This window comes from Dromaius novaehollandiae, chromosome 2 (genome assembly GCF_036370855.1).
Source record: "Dromaius novaehollandiae isolate bDroNov1 chromosome 2, bDroNov1.hap1, whole genome shotgun sequence".
In the NCBI taxonomy this organism is placed as follows: domain Eukaryota; kingdom Metazoa; phylum Chordata; class Aves; order Casuariiformes; family Dromaiidae; genus Dromaius; species Dromaius novaehollandiae.
In genome coordinates, this window is record NC_088099.1 from 92,341,649 (window position 1) to 92,358,952 (window position 17,304).

General features: G+C 41.5%; 1 protein-coding gene across 2 annotated transcripts in view; it reads left to right on the top strand.

Annotated features, from left to right (window-relative positions):
• PHLPP1 (PH domain and leucine rich repeat protein phosphatase 1) overlaps window positions 1-17,304 on the top strand; it is a 149,259-nt gene that overhangs the window by 22,054 nt on the left and 109,901 nt on the right. Inside the window, exon 1 of one of the 2 annotated variants that reach the window (XM_064506905.1) lies at window positions 9,283-9,301. The exons of the other annotated variant lie outside the window; for it this stretch is intronic. The gene's annotated coding sequence lies outside the window, so the exon portion shown is untranslated. Of the gene's footprint in view, window positions 1-9,282; window positions 9,302-17,304 lie in introns of those variants that run through there. 2 annotated transcript variants of the gene reach the window in all.

Consider the following 17,304-nt stretch of genomic DNA (forward strand, 5'->3'; position numbering starts at 1 on the left):
AAAAGGCTTGGAAGTAGCTGTTCTTAATTGAACGGATTGTCCTTTTTTCTTGAATGCAGCTTGGTTTTTAGACAGTGAGGAGAGTTCTTGATTTTTTTTGTTTTGTTTTTGAAGAGATATGTACTCTGCTGAACTGCAGTTCTTGGTGACTCCAGGGAGTCTGTTGCTGTTTGCACAGCTTCAGGGAAATCTGACTCTCCCGTGCCTGAGGGCTGCTCAGTGCTGGGCAGGAAATGAAATCTGTTTCCTTTCAAGGGATTACTGTACTGAAGACAGTGCTCTGTTAAATTATTTCTAGAAAACTTCTTGAAGCAGCAGCTTTCCAAAGGCCTGGTTTTAGGCAGGGCTTTTTGCTCAACTCTTCTGGATATCTACTAAAGGAAAACAGCCACTATCTTGTGCTTATTAGACTGCTGGACATAGTTAAGTAAAATGTATGTGATCTGCGACTTGAAGAATCCTGTGATCCTTATTTCTTTACATAAATACACAGGAGTGGGATAAGCCTTCTGAAAGAAGGATCTTACTTTGGATGTTACAACTGGGTGTACAGAGAGATGTTGGTTTGGTTTTCACTGTGGTGGTATATGAAACAGCTCTCTGCTCTGTTAGCATGTCTGTGTTCAGCTGATGTGCAGTCTCCTCCCTGCCCTGTGGTCTGATAAGAGTGTTTTTGCCAAGAATGACCAGTCTCCGTTATAGATGATACTAGAGTTTTCTATCAAATAATCTTTTTTTTTTTTTTCTTTAGTCTTTATCTTCGGTTGCAATAAGTCAGCTTTGCTTTGGAGCCACTCAGAAATGCTGCCTGTTGTTGAGCTTGGCGTAGCTGCTGTTCTGTGTTTGCTTGGGTGTGACACAGATTGCTGGGGCTTGCAACACCTAGGGCTTCCTTCCACAGACTCTTCACTAGAGGACAGTGCTCAAATTTTGAAGGCCTGAGGTTAATACATGCTGTTAGACACCAAGTCTGAAAAGCACTTTAGGTGTTCAGAGAGGAAGTATGCTTCCTGTCATCTCCTCTGTGTTACCTGTATGTGTGGACATCTTTTGGATAGCTGAATGGTGTCTAATTGTGCCACATGTGTCTTTTAATAAAAAAAAAAAAAAAAGTTTATGTACAATGTGCATTGTGCTGGGACTGCAAAATCAGTGACTGAAGTGATGTGACATCTTGTTTTTGAAATATCTTAAATAAGTGAGGAGTTTGCTGCCTCTGTCTCTAGCAGTTGTTGAGTTCTAACACACTTCTAACTTACACATTTATTTTTAAGAATGCCTAAATATTTACATGATACCTTTTTTTCAGTGAGTGTCCTCCTACGTCTCCTGCTGCACACAATCCAAACCACATATTACAAGCTATAGTTAGTAATGCATTGAAGATATGGGGTTATTTTGTATTAAGTATGATGATAATGTGATTTAGCTCTAATAGAGCAAAGATTTTCAACTTGAGGCTTCTTCGCTGTTGTTAATTTTATTGCCTAGATTCTGAAAAAAGAGAAGGATTGCATGCAATTCTGTAACTCCTGTAGTTATAAAGGGGCAAAACTTGAACATGAAGTTCATAGTGTCCTTGCTTCTTGATATATAAGGCCCTTACCGTCAACCAGGCTTTTTATACAGGAATCAAAATTTTCATAGAGGCTGTACATATAAAATTTCCTTTCTAAAACAAAGGGATCTGGATCAGTATGTCTTGGGCAAAAGGAAGTTGTCTTCCTACTTCTAAGAAACTCTCATCAAGGATAAATTTGATCTTCTCTTTCCTTCTCCCTCCGGGTGTTGTCACTTTGCACAGAAGTTTTGCTAGGTCTGTGATTAGCATTTCGAAATATGATTTAACTCTGCAGAAGGCTTTCTTACTGTAGAGTATTGAATAATGTTTTATAGCGAAGACATTTTCAGACTTCTTAAATGTAAAATAAAAATGGGCAAGTGATGTGGAGGGGTTTAAAATAAAGAAGGCTACACTCCTGTACACACAAGTTGAAGGTTAAGCCTGGATGCCCTAACTTTTTTTTTTTTTTTTTTTTTTTTTAAAGACTTAGGTTCTGGAAATAAACAAAACAATTCATTTTACTCTTCTCCAAAGTAGCACTGTTGGTGCAGATTAGAGAATTGCTTTAGAGTATTTTGCACAGTAGTGGTAATATCATGTTGACATATCTACTGACATTGTTAGGATCCAGAGCTCACCAGAGAATGCTCAAAAGTAGGATAAATTGTTATGATATTGAGAGGCTGATTAAAAGTAGGCATTTTCCTTGCCTACTGGTACCTGATTTTTCAGATGGTTTCTCCACTGTGCAGGTGGCCATTATCTTTGGAGTTAGTCTATTTGCTTTACATCATTTTCTTTTTTTTTTTTTTTTTGGGGGGGGGGGGGGATGGATGGATGGATGGATGGACGACCCTTTGAGGGAAAGATACTTCGTCCTGCCTTGCTGAAAAAGGAAGTGAAGCAGTAGACAGCAAAGTCTTTTCCAGGAAGCAGAGATGTCTCTCTTAAATCTTTTGGAGTTCTGTATTTCAGCTAGGATGTGCTGTAATTTCCCTGTAAATGCACATGCTGTAGCATGCAACTGCTAGGCTGTTGTCTGTGGCTCACCAAGATAAATCAATAGGTTTGACTTCTATGGCTTTATAACTCCAACTGGAAAAAGATAACTCCAACTAGAAAAGATAAGGCTTTACCAGTAGTTTGGATTGGGTGGTATTTGTGGTATAGGGATGTTCTGGAGTGGTTAAAACAGTCTTGTTCACCTCAGTATTATCTTACTGAGGTCTATCTCAAATTCAGCATGCTGGTGTAGGTTGACTGGTTACAAAGTGGTGTTGCTGTAGAATACAATTTTGTAACCCCTTTTGCAGCAGCTTTTTTGACATGCAGATGAAATTCTTGCACAGAGCTGACTTCTAGAATGGAAAGTATTGGCTTTTCAAGAATTTTAAATTATGAATTAAAAATAGGTTATTATACTAATCAGATATGCTTGTTCAAATTTAAGACAGATGCATTTTGAGTGATTTAAAGTTTTTCTTCCTTCTCTGTCTGTATTAAAGCAACTATGTTGGGGTACTTACGCCAACACTGTTGCATGTATTCTGTGTTCTGAGTTCACCAGAAGCATGGTGAGATGGAAGAGGGGCTACTCAGGGCAGCCATGTAACTTGCACAGCAGGGAGGGTTGTATAGATTCGGACACTATTTTGAAACAAGCTGGTTTTGTTGTTTGTTTAAAAGACTCTTCCAGACCTTCATTGCCCTGCCTGAAACCCGCCTCCAAGCTGCAGCTGAAATGAATTGGGGGTGGACTGTTACCAGGTTGTTGTTACCAGGTTGTTCTTGTGCCAAGGTTCTTTAGACATCAGGAAGGAAAAAGGCTTGGCATAAATGACACCCTTAAAAAAAAAAAAAAAAAAAAAAAAGTGTGTGGGAATGTTACATTGCACATTTAGCCTCACTCAACTCTGTGAGCACAACTGTAAAGACTGCAAGCAAACACTCTCCTAGGTTAGCAAGTTATTTATGATAAGGGAGAAGTAATCAGCTGTTGTGCTGAACCCTCCAGAACTGCTGCATATAGTGCTAGTTCCAGGTCCTCTTCTCTGAAAGCAGGTAATGATGATGGAAAAGTAACATTTGAAGTAATTGGGAAATGAAGTAATAAAGCTAGGGGCTGGGTTTTTGTTACTTCTGAGATCAGCAAAATGGAAGTTGGGGAGGATTTGATCTAAACCTAAATGGCTGGATCAAACACAAACCAAAACTCAAGTGCTCTTACCCCATCTAACACAACATTGCTTCAGCCATTTCTGAATTGTGATGAAATGTAAGCAAAATAAATATGATTTGACTCTATAAGCAAATATTCTGTAGGAGTACGTGTGTCTCAAGTTTCTCAGCCACTTTTTGTAAGGAGATCTTCAGAGTTAGCCTGCCTTTGAGACAAATGGGCTGTGTAGTAGAAAAGCAGGCATGCATCTGATTGGGCCTGTTATGCTTCTAGGAGATGCTAACCTGCTCTCTCAGCCCTTTACTACTTCCTAGTATTTAAGATCTTTCATATTTAAGATCTTTCCCATTTAAGAACTCTGATTTCAAGTTTTCCTTTTCTACAGGAGAAAAATTGAAGCTGATATTACTGTTTGTTGTTGGGTCTAAATTTTACCCCATTAAGTGCAGCCTGCTTATTGGGTAGGGATTTGGGTAGGCACTATTTCTTGAGGAAAGAACTTCCCTCAGAGGACACACTTCTTCCTATTCACTAGTGGGAAAACATGCTCTTTTGGGGGGGATAGGGGGAGGAGGGAGTGGGATGGAGGATTATTTTTCCTTCTGTTTTTTTGAGAAGGAGAGTAGACTTCAGTGGTTATCAGGAAAACAGAGATTCATACATGTTAGAAGGGACCTCAGGAGGTCTCTAGCTCAGCCTCCTACTCAAAGCAGGGTTGTCCACAAGGTCAGACCAGGTTGCTTAGGGCTTTATTCACTCAAGTCTTGAAAACCTCTAAGGACGGAGATGGCACTGCCTCTCTGGGCAACCTGTTCTGCTACTTGACTGTCCTCAGGGTGAAAGAGCTTTTCTTTATATTCATTCTGAACCTCTCATGTTTCAACTTGTGCCCATTGCCTGTCATCCTGCCAGCATGCACTGCAGTGAAGGGCCTGGCTTCATCTTCCTGACAGCCTCCTTGTAGGTATGGGAAGGAAGGCTGCTGCTAAGTTCCCCCTAGAAGCTGTCTCTTCTCCATGCTGAACAAACCCAGTTCCCTCAGCCTTTCGCAGAGCAAGTGTCTCCCTGGCTATCTTAGTGGCCCTCTGCTGAACTTGCTCCAGTTTATCGCTGTCTTTCCTGTACTGGGGGGCCTAAAACTGATTGTAATATTCCAGATGCAATTTTCCCAGTCCTCGTTACAGGGGAATAATCCCTTCCCTTCATCTACTGGTTATGTTAATGCAGCCCGTGATGATGTTGGCTATCTCTGCTGCCAGGGCACACCATTGGCTCACGTTCAGTTTGTGCCTGCCAAGGCCCCCAGGTGCTTTTCAGCAGAGCTGTTCTTCAGCCAGTCTGTTCCTAGCCTGTATTGTTGCACAGGATTCTTTCCCAGGTGCAGGACTTTGCATTTGTCCTGGCTGAAGTTCATAAGATTCCTGTCAGCTCCTTCCTCTAACTTGTCCAGGTCCCTTTGGATGGCAGCCCTGCCCCCAAGTGTATCAACTGGTGCCTCCTGCACACACCCCCCCCCCCCAACTGGTGTCATCTGCAAACATGACAATGGGGTCACATTTTGGGGGGTATCTTATCGATGTACATAAATATCTGAAGGGAGGGTGTAAAGATGATGGAGCCAGACTCTCTTGAGTGGTGCCCTGTGACAGAACGAGAGGCAATTGGCACAAACTGAAACACAGGAAGTTCTGTCTGAATTGAAGGATTATTATTATTTTTTTGCTGAGAGAGTGACTCAACACTGGAACAGGTTGCCCAGAGAGGTTGTGGAGTCTCTTTCCTTGGAGAGATTCAAAAGCCATATGGACAGGGTGCTGGGTGACCTCTTCTGTGACCCTGCTGGAGCATGGAGTTTGGACTAGATGATCTCCAAAGGTTCCTTCCAGCTTCAACTATTCTGTGATTCTGTGACAAGAGTGCACTCCACTGCTTCCTTGAGGTCATTGGTAAAGATGTTAGACAGGACAGGTCCCAGGATAGACCCCTGCAGTACCCCACGTTACCAGGCTCCAGCTAGCGTACAGCTTCCTAGCTGCTATTCTCCAAGTCTGAACATCCAACCAGTTGTCCCCCCATTCAGACTGTAACATCCTAACTTAGATACAAGGTATTGTGGGAGATAGCATTGAAAACCTTGCTAAAGGAGAGGTAAATGATATGCTCTGCTCTCCCCTCATCTACAAATACTGTTATTTCATCATAGAAGGCAATCAGATTGACCAGGTATGACCTAGCCTTGGTTTCCAAAGAGGACTAGTTCCATGATTTTCCCTGGGACTGAGATGAGGCTCAGCAGTCTGTAGTTCCCCAGGTTGACCTCCTGGCCTTTTTAAGATGGATGTGACATTTGTTTTTCTCCCGTTGTGGGAGGTATCACCCATTCTTCATGACCTTTCAAAGATGATAGTAGTCTTGCAAGGATATCAGCTACTTTTCTCAATAGCCTTGTTAAGTGCAGCCTGTTGGGTCTCATGGACTTATATGAGTCAGGTTCTCTCAAATAATCCTGGCTTGCTCCTCATCCCCTTCTGGTAGTTCTTTTGCTTGAAGACTTTTGTCAAGCACAGAGGTCTGAGATACCTTCTCACTGAAAGCTGACACAAAGGAGGCATTGGGTACTTCAGCCTTATCTGCGTCTCCTCCCACTAAATCGCCTCCCCAGTTCAGCCACAGACCCACATTTTCCTAGTTCAGTCTTTTACTATTTATGTAACAGTATATCTCCTTTGCTGCCATTAATGTCCCTTGCAAGTCTTGATTCCAGTTCAACTTTGGCTTTCCTAGCACTACTCCTGCATGCCTGGGCAGTGTTTCTAAATTTCTTCTTTATAGCCTGTCACTGTTGCTACCTTGTGTATACTACATTGCACTGGAGCTCTGTCAAAAGTAGACTTTTTGATAAGTCTACTTGTTTTCCTGAGTATTGGAGTGGACCCCTCTTGCTCTTGGAGGGTGCTATCCTTGAAACCCTGCCAGCTTTCCTGAGCTTGCATGCTCATCAGAGTGGCCTCCCATGGGATCCCACCTACCAGTTTCTTGAATAAGCCAAAATCTGCTCTTCTGAAGTCCATGGTCTGTACTCTGCTAATCTTTCTCACTCCCCTCAGGATCTTGAACTCCAGTGTTTCAGGGTCTCCACAGCTAAGGCCACCACTGATTTCCATGTGCCTAGGCAGCTCTTTTGGTTAGTGAATGGCAGATTGAGCTGTGCCTCACCAGTGGTTGGCCCATCCAGTAGCTGTATTAAGAAGTTATTCCCAATTCCCTCCAGAAATCACCTTGGCTGTTTGCATTCTACTGTGTTCCCCTTCCAGTAGATGTTAAGGAAGTTCAGGTCTTCCATGAAAATGAGTATCTGTGATCCAAAGACTTCAAGTTTGTTTAAACAAAGTTTTGTCCGCTTTCTCACTGATCAGGTGGTCTGTAATGCACTCCCACCGCAGTGTTATCCTTGCTAGCCTCTCCTCAGATTCTGACTTGCAAGCTCTCAAACAAACCACCACCTGTCCAATGAAAGAGCTCTGGACATCTGAGCCTCTTCTTCACATAGCGGGTAGCCCCCTCCTTGTCTTCACTGCCACACTTGTCTGTCTGTTGCAGCATTCCATCCTCATCTGTCCTCAAAGTGGAGCCTGTGGATGTAAAAGCCAAATGCCTGTCATCAGCTCCAGCTGTGCAGCCAGATGTTGGCCTGCAAGATCTCTCCACTCCTTCCCCAAGCTGTTCTCCTGCACTGGCAGGATCAAAGAGACGCCACCTGGGCCCCCATGCCCTTGGCCCTTACCCCTTCCCTCCCCCCCAGACCTATATAGTCACTCCTGATACGTGCAAGGTCTCCTCTGGCAGTATTATTGGTGCCCACCTAAATACGTAGCAGAAGCTAATACTCTGAGGGCTGGACAAGCCTTAGCAATTTCCTTGCAATATCCAAGATCCAGGCTTCCAGCAAGCAACAAACCTCCTTAGAGAGGATCTTGTCTTGTAAATAAACTTGCTATTTGCATGACCATGATTTAGGCTGGATTTATTGTATTGTGAGTTTCCATGCCTGTACTTTCAGTGATATGTGAAAATTTGAATGGATTATTACTTATATTGTATAAATGTAGCAACTTATTTGTATGCCCTTCATATGTTAAAAATAAATAATTTAGTAGAGCGTATGTGACTGGTTTGGAAAATTGATCCAGTATTTTCTCTGTGCTACTTCTCTAAGTGAATTCAGTTCTTTGGCCTTTTAAATAAGGGATTTGAAGATGGAATTTTAAACTAAAAGTAAACATTAATGTTAACTGTTCTGTATCAGTACTTCCAACAGCCAGCTTAATATAGGAATGTGTGTATCGAAACTTCCATGAGGTGACTGAATCTGGTGTTAAAGAATAACGAACTGAAACTGTCTAGAGGTAGCCGCTTAGCACAACTTATATAAAACTTGCTTAGCATGAGTAGCTAAATTTGCTGAAGCCTTAGGCCGCACTTAGATAAAATAATGAACTTTTACTTAGTCCAGTAAGAAAAGGGCCTCAGAGCTGGTTCAAGCTAGGAAGATAAGGAAGTTACAAGCAGTCTGCATTCCTGCGTCTCACACTCCGAAAGGGAGGATGTCTGCAGGAATGTGTCTCACACTCCGAAAGGGAGGGTGTCAAGGCTTTGAAATAAGACCAGTGCAGGGCATTAGGACCTTGAGGGACAAAGCCTTAGCTCACTGCTGGGGCAGTGTTAATTGTTATGATTTAGAATCTCCTCCTCCTCAGGACCTTGAGACACAACAGTAAGACCCAACAAAAACAGAGGTACAACCGTCATCAGAGGCTGCAAAAAACAAAAATAAGGAGAAAAACAGTTTACCTCAGAATGACGATGAGACCCAATGAGGAGCAGGAGACCCCAGACCAAAAAATTACTATTGGTCTAACTACCGCATGAGGGGTGGGAAATGTAAGTTGAAAAAACTATAATTGCTCAGGATTTGTTTATGTTAGGGTCCCTCTTTGGAGGCACCCAGCTTGAGCTGTAATTACTGCACGCGCGTCATTAAAATTTAATTATTTAATTTGTTTTGATTTGGCTCTGAACTTTACTTGCGGGAACCTAGGGTTGGGCCCTGTTATGATGGCTGACAAGCCTAATTTCCATAACACTGGGAAGTCAAATTTTATAGCTGAGTTGTTTTGTGGGTGTTTCTGATGCCCGTTTTAGAAGAAACACCATTGAAAGCACTTTAATATTGGCTGTGCTTGTAGAATATTTCTGGTTTAGCTTCTATGTACTGTAGTAGGTTTACTATATTCTTTTAATGGTTCACTTCTGCTCTGTTTGTTTTTTTGTTTGTTTTGCTTTTTTTGCCATACCTACAGGAAGTAATTGGTAACTAATCCCATGTTTTGCTGCTGCTTCTCTCTCCTCTGTCCTCCAGTGTGGTTAGATGGCTATTGTGTAACTGTTTTCTTTTTTTTAAAAACCTACTGCTCTCAATTATTTTGAAGACTTTGATCAGCCTTTTAATTTTCAATGGCTGGGGGAGGAGGAAGGCAGCTTACAAAATGCTCTAACAGGTGAGTGTTGTGGGGAAAAAAGCTCCCTGCTATCCACTGTATCTGTATCCGTAGCGTGGTTTCCATGTCTTGTACAATGTCTAGCCATTAAATTGAAGTGCGTCAGAACCGTGCTAGAGAGAGTCGGGTAACTTCCTTAAATTTGGTGATAGAAAGGAAATGTTTAACTCCCTGCCAGTGTAACAGTATTGCTTATGGGGGTCAAAAATGTAAGTATAAAATTAAGATGTTAATCTGATATGTTTGGTTGTCTTACTAACGCTGTCTTGCATTCAAAGAGTTCATGTCTCTGACCTTTCGAGGTACACAGGAACACTTGATTCTTCTGTTGCTGCAGAGGCAGCCTCTTATAAAGAGTAAGTTAGAGGAAAGAGGAACTTAGGTTCCCCTGGACATTAGACTTACAATGGGGGTGCCTAGAGCCTTATTCTTTCTGAAAAGGGGACAAGGGTTCATTTTTTTCACAAATATTTCTATAGGCGTTAATACTTTATGCGGCATTTGGCTTTTATGTTATACCATGGTTTGTTTCCATTTGGTTTATCTAGGTATTTGCTATCTGTAGAGGGTAATAGGTTTGGTGACATAGACAAATATGTTGTCTACAGATGGAGAGATTCATTTCCCTTGTGAACAAAAGTGAAGGTTTGGCTGTCTCAGGCCAACACAGAAGAGAATGGGTTTAACTCAGGGAACAAAGTATTACCAGGCCACAGTCTTCAAATAGCGTGTGTGGTGTCAAACGGGTTTAACAAAGCTGGAAGTGCTTTTTGGACTTGCATTTTCACTTTTTTTCCTCTCTTCTGTCTGTCCTGTGTTTTGTCTCGAGTTAAGCACTTTAAAAGTATCAGGATTTACCTATCACCATGCAGAATGCTTTTTTCTTTCAAACAAGGCAAGGAGAAGGTGCTTTGTTCTTCTGGGAGCTTTTTTCTTTTTAACTTGGGTGTTCCAGACACTGATTGGTAGAATATAGCCTCACAGATGTTTGTAAATCTAGAAAACTATGTGCTGCAGGAAGGCAAGACTCCGGGAAACCAAAAGAAATCTTTGTATCAAGGTGGAGCTTCCTTGTTCCCTTGAGTCAGGCCTGCTTTGCTTTGTGAGCTAACTGTGCCTTTATAGCTGTTTTGGAACAGAGGTCGCTTAGGTGTTTGATTACTATTAGCATCAAATATCCGTACGTTTCTTCCATTAGGAGTAAGCAGGCTCGTTTGTTCTTCACTTTGCTGGTCCCAAAGGCTTTATGCAGCAAGACTCTGTACTTCTGCAGTGTTATGAACAGAGCACTTGAACTGCGTGTAGTGCAGCTAGGAAAGCTGGGAAGACTTCTGGACTTGAGTTCTTCCAGTAAGGGTCGTCCCTTGCTTTAAAGTGTCTTTTTGTGGAAAAGATGCCTAGGGCTGTTTCAGTATTCTTGTCAGCTCTGAGTGTTTTTTGTTTGTTTGTTTCTACCTGGATACTCTTATTGAAAGATAAAATAAGACTTCTAAGGATCTCTGGGTACTTACAGTTTTTCAGCTAGCAGGTATCTCACAGTAAAGCTTTCTCTGAGGAGACCTTGAATTAATTGTTCAAAGATAAACTGAAATGTGTTCTACTGTCATCTTTCTGCTGGATTTGTTTGGTGCTTAAAATGTTATCCTTTGTTAGTAGTGAAACAGGTCAGGTGTATCCTTGAGGTCAGTTCAGGTGTGGGCTCAGAAATTTCCCCAACCAAAAGGGGCTGTTAAATTTCTGGTAGTCTTACAAAAGATTATCTTAAGGGAGAGGGAACTTACATTGGTAGATGAGTGATGCCTTTGGCCTGTTGAAGGGAGGAGTTTATTGTGTAGAGGCTGTATGAAAAACCATGGAGTTGGAAGGAAGTAAATGTTGTGATCAAAGCATGTGTGTGTGTGTGGCGGGGGGAATGGGCAGGGTAATGGGTTTGTGGATGGAGAGGTAGACTTACTTTTCAACTGACCCCTTACAAATGAGCTGTGTACGTAGATGGAAGCTGCCTAACCATAATACAGAAAGAACTGAAGGCAGATTTGGACTGACACTTTCGAGACTCTTTTCCAAGCATGGAAAGTGAAAGGAAAACCAGTTTTATCTATGGAGCTGAGGGAAGGCAGGATACTGGATGAGGCAGATCTGGATATAAGCTATATTAAAAAGCCTTAAATACTGACCAGTGGTGAGGCTTCTAACCTGTTGTATGCATTTAAGTACTATCTAATACTCAAAAGAAAACTCTTAACCTAGATTATGAAAGCTGCATATTGTAGAGAAAAATCTCTTTCCAGATTGCCACTGTTGTTATTGATGATTTAGAAATGAACTGTCTTGTGAATTAAAAGTTAAAGTTCATTAGCAGTTCTTCATGGAAAATATATCTTCCTTTCCAAGTTAGTCTGTATGTGTTTGAATGTGTAACACTTCCTTCAGGCTGTTTTAAGCAAAACTTTGCATGTTAGTGGATTCATTTCTTGGTATTTTTAGAATATGGTATTCTGCCTTCAAAGAAATTAACTATTCCAGAGTTGAAGAGCAAGTATGCCAAAGAGATTTGAATTACCTTTGTGGAACATTGGCAAACCTTGCAGAGGCATTCTGGTTTCATTCTGCTGCTTTTGGAAAAACACTTTGAAGTGCAGGATTCATTCTCCAGCACACAACTGTTGTAGGTCCTCTCTTATTCTGCAGCTGCCTTATTGAACTAAAGGAGTTGAGAGGTGTCTTCTGAGTCATTCATGTATTGAAGATCAACAACTCCATCCATACCTGCAGCATCTCCTGTGGAGCTCTTGTTCTCCATTTTTACTACTTAAAAATATACGCAGGAGATGTTTTTTAATAACAGAAGCTTGAACTGGAAAATCTAGATGAGTCATTTTGCATTCTCAGAGAAAGTAGCACATCTTGTGAAGCTGATGTTTGACTGCTTTCAGTGACCCTGTTGGGATGCTTCGTAATAGACAGGATTAGTAGGGAATTGGCATTCATTTTGATAACTTTTAATTCTGTGAATAGTGTCCTTGTTAGAAATGGAGAGTAAATCAGTATGGACTAGGGAGATTACAGTATAAGAATGTGTTTCCATTGAAGAAGTCACCTTTGGTTTGTGCTCAGAAATGATCTAAACATTCTTTAAAACAACTTGCCATCTCTTTTAAGAGGTTATTGAATCTTTATCAGGACCTCTCTAGAATTTCCCTTGCCTTAAATAGCATGACGAGGGCACTCAACTCCATGAGCTATGATAATAGTATCTTAGATAAACTAGTAGCATTTTCATCAGCTTCTGAAATTGGATAATAAATCACAGCAATGCTAATGATATTGGGTTTACATTTTGATAGTTGAGTAGTAATGATGTCTAATCCAAATAAAGGTGAACTTAGTCTGTTTCAGAAACACTTGAAAATGCATGGCTTGACGAGCTTGTGTGCCTGAAAATGTCCACTTTTTCTAGCTAAACATTTGGTCAAAAAAAGTCTACCTGCATATATTGTCTTACAGTACACACATCTAACTCTATAGCTGCGGGACTGTGTCAGGAAATGCACTGGGGTTGCTGCTGTCTGACTGTTATGATTAAACAAAAATCAAACTTAGTTGTGATCTGAGACCAAGTACAGAAATCTGTCTTTAATTTAGGGTTTTTTGTGTGTTTTTTCTTAAGATTTCTGAGTAAGTCAGGGTAAGAGACAACCTGTGTATTCCATCTGAAGAGGTCCAGATGAGCGACACCTGATAAAAGGCACCTAAAGTCCTGATGTAGTTTAGTCCAATTTATAGCTATATTCCAAAGTAATGAGACAATATTACTGCACATACAGAAGATTAACCTCTAAAATACTATAAATTTTCATTGGATTTACATGGGCAATACTTGTCTTTAAACATGATAAAGTCTTCCCTTTGACTGGGACTCTAATATAATGTCTGAGAAGATGTGTAATTCATCCTATAACATAGCCTTATGATTGTTTATATTGCTTGACTTTCTGTAATGTCTCAGCAAAAGCTGAAGTGTCAGGTTTATCTGATACTGCCTTTAGCTTAAACTATTGTATCAGAAATTTACTATAAAATTAAAAATGGGGAGCCCTGGGTACTTGACCTTAATGAGTTAACACTTGAATACGCTTCACTGGTTTGTGAGCTCAGGAAATTGCAGGACCACAAGAGATTGAAACAAAGTCTGCTTCTTTATTTAAAAAAAAAAAATTCTGAAAGCATCATTGCACAAATTTTAAGCTCTTGTGAGGATACTTAAGCTTGTCTGTTTAGTGGTGAACATAATTGATTCACCTTCTCATTGCACAGAACATAACTCAATTATGGTAAGAACAAACAGTGTCTCCAGAGATACGCGCCTGAGTGGTTATGTGAGATCCTCGCCTTCATCCAGCGAATGATGCCATGACTTCTTTTACTTCTGATGCTTAAAATCTTATATTAGAGTACTTCTGCATGAATTAAAGCAAATAAGGAGGAGGGGGAACTGAGTGGTATCCGCTCAGTTTAGCAGTACTGAGAAAACGTTGCTGCTGGTTCAAAATGTAACATAGAAAATTGTGAGTTTTAATCTGCACCTTTCCAGGATGCATACTTATCTCTGCTGGGTATGCAGATGATCAAAGTATTTTATTTTATTTTATTTTTTAATTAATGCATGACCTTCACACTGAGGCCTTTCTACTCTTGGGCCTTGACTGCAAACCTTGCTCTGTGTATTTTTTTCCCCCCTCAATCTGAATACATTTAACATATGTTTAACAAAATGGCTTTGTTGCAAGAGTCCATTAATAAACTTAGTACCGTCTCTCCTCTCAAAGCATGTCAGATGCAGATGTGTAGGGGTGAGGTGTTTGGGGGCTTTTGTTTGGCTTATGTTCTTTTTTTCATGGTATTCCCTAATAGGAATCAGGTTTTGAGATTCTTTACTCAGGAGTGCAACACCAAAGCTTGTTTCAGATTGAAGTGTGAATCTTTCAAGCAGAGCATTTACCATCTTTCTCCAGGATGCTTCTGTTTCTGTTGTGGCTCTTCATCTACTTACTCTGCTGAAGGTAGCAGAGTGATAGGAGCATAACCTGAAGCAAACCCAGATCCCAGCAGACCTTTTGTTTTTGTAAATAAATAAATAAAAAGAGGATGTTTTTTGGGGGAGGGGGGAAGCCACATGGTCTAATGTGGTGTTTGTAGATTTCCTCTCTCTTTACTGTGTGCTTTGCACCTAGGGATGATGAAGTAGTATTTAATCTCTGAATTAGTCTCCTGTCTTGTGTGTCCTTTTTGGCTGCAGGAGGGATTCTAGGTCCAGGTAGAGAAAGAGCAGTGAAGGGATGTGAATCGTGTCCTGAAAGCTGAAAAGGACCTAGAGTTTATGGCAGATGCCAAGTTGAATGCGAGCGAGCAGTGTACTCTTACTGCGAATAATGGGAACTTCATACTGGGCGACACTGTTAGGAACACCTTTAGCAGAGTGAGGGATATCCCTCTCTCTGTGGTGTTGAAGAGGCTGTATCTGGTATCCTGTGTCCAGTTTTGGACTCCCAGTTAAAGAGGAATGTGGAGAAACTGGAAAGAGTCTCATGAAGAGCTACTTGGAATATCTGGAAGCCTAGAGTTCATGTCCTATAAAGACAGTGTGAAGGAGTTGGGCTTGTTTAATTTTGTAAAGATGAGACTTACAGCAGCCTTACAACTACCTGAGGAGAGCCAAGCTCTTCTCATCATTGACACATGGCAAAATAAGGTATGACAACCAGCAGCTGCAGCTTGGGAGACTGACACTAGGAAAATGTTTTTCAGTAGCTGTGGATGGTGTAACACTGGAACAGGTTACGCAATGAAGCTGTAAATCTCCATGGAGATTTCCAAGGTTTAACTAGACAGACTCAGCTGATCTCATAGTGTTGATAGTAGTTGTGCTTTAGTCACTGAACTAACTTAAGTTTGAAGGGAGCTCCAGGGCTCATTGAATCCCACTTTCTGCTCAGAGCTGAGGTGCAGTTAGATCAGGTAGTTCAAGGCTTTGTCCAGTCAAGTTTAGAATATTTCAAAGAATGGAGGTGCCACAACCTCTCTGAGTACCTGTTCCAGTATCTGACCACCTTCATAATTGGGTCTTCCTTCAGCCTTTTCTTCTGAAGGCTGAACAAAACCATTTCTCTCAGCCTCTCCGTCTAGGTCAGGTGCCTCAGCCTCTTAATCATTGTGGTGGCTCTCTTTCCCTTACTCCAGTATGGCAATGTCTGTCTTGTCCTGGGGGTCCTAGAACTGGATGTGGTACTCCTGATGCAGTCTCACAACTGCTGAATAGAGAAGGGTCGCCTTCCTTGACCTGCTGGCTGCACTTTTGCTAATACAGGTCAGTATGCAGTTGGCAGCCTTTGTCACAAGGGCACTCAACTGACTTATGTGCAAGTTGTCTACCTGGACCCCCATGTCCTCTTCTGCAAAGCTGTTTCCTGCCAGTTGTACTGATGCATAGGGTTATTCTATCTTGGGTGCAGGACTTTGCATTTGCCTCAGAACTTCATGAGGTTCCTATCAGCCTGGTTTTTTGTTGTTGTTGTTTTTGGTTTTTTTCCCAGCCTGTTGCGATGTTTGAGTAGCTCTGCCTTTGAGTGCTTAGACTACTCTTCCCCTCACCTTGGAGTTGTCCACAGACTTTTTGAGAGTGCATATCATTCATTGTATAGACCATTAACAAAGACATTAAATACTGCATGAGGTTTGCCACCAGTATCTGACCACTCGTTGACCTTCGTATCATTGATCACAACCTTTGACTCTGATGGTGCAACACCTTATTGTCCACTTACGCAGTCCCCAGCAGTACAGCTGGCTGTGAGAATGCCATGGGAGACCCCGTGAAAGGCTTTGCTAAAGTCACAGTAAGCCAGATCCATGGCTTTCTCTTTGTCTCTGCACCCACTTACCCTCATTGTGGAGGGCAGGCAGGTTAAGTCAGGTGCAGTTTAACCTTGGTAGTGTGCTGGCTGTTCCCAGTCATCATCTTGTCCTTCATGCACCCAGAAATGGCTTCTGGGAAGATTGGCTCTGTAGTGACTCAGGTTGTGCTGACTGACCCCAGATCTTCCTTCTTGCAGATAGGTGTGATGTTTGTCATTCCAGTGGGAGGGTTGGGCTAACGACATCCAGAGGTCTGTTCCAGCCAACAGCTCTGGTCTTACGTCAGTGGGATTGCCAGTAAACCTGGGATTGCCTGTTGCCATTTATGCCACTGGCACCTAGAACTTCTGAAGAAATGGCCCTTCTAGTCTCCAGGTCTGAGTGTTACTTCACTTGTGTGGTGCCCTTCTCAGACACTTTTTTTTTCTTTTTTTTTCTTTTTCTTTTCTTTTTTTTTTTTTTTAAGACTTAGTTGTTCTCTGAGAACCGACCTCAGAATAGCAGTACTCTTCTCTTGGGCATCTAATTTTGTCAGTGTTGTCCTTGGTTCACTGGGAAGATGAGCCTTGCACAGATTTAGTATGGAGCCATAGGTCTCATAACAATTCTTGGAGCTGCATTATCGCTAAGTACAGAAGGCGGCTAGTTTGAACCTACAATAAAACACACAGAAAGTGGACTTGATTAAAGATCTTTCATCTGTATATATTGCTGCAAATGCTGGCTTGCCCTAGATAAAAGTACAACATGGAAATCATACCTGTTTTGCAAAAAATTCTGGTAAGAGCTGTAGCTGCAGGTTGTTTGGCTCTGAATCTTCATAGGGAGAACCAAAATACAGACAGTTGTCTCCTGAAGCTATGACTGTTCTTTGTGGGCAGTAAGTTGTGAGAGAAGAGAGAGTTATGATACCTCGGGACTTCTATGGGAAGGGTACTGAGGAAGTCTGGCTCCTGTTTAAAAATTAAATGTATTTTTAGTGAAGGAGATAAAAAGGAATAATTGTCCATTAGCAGAGCAGTTGTTCATAGTAGTCTGTTGAGAAGTATAAGCCCTGGGAAGGGTAATATAGTTTTTCTATGCCTGAG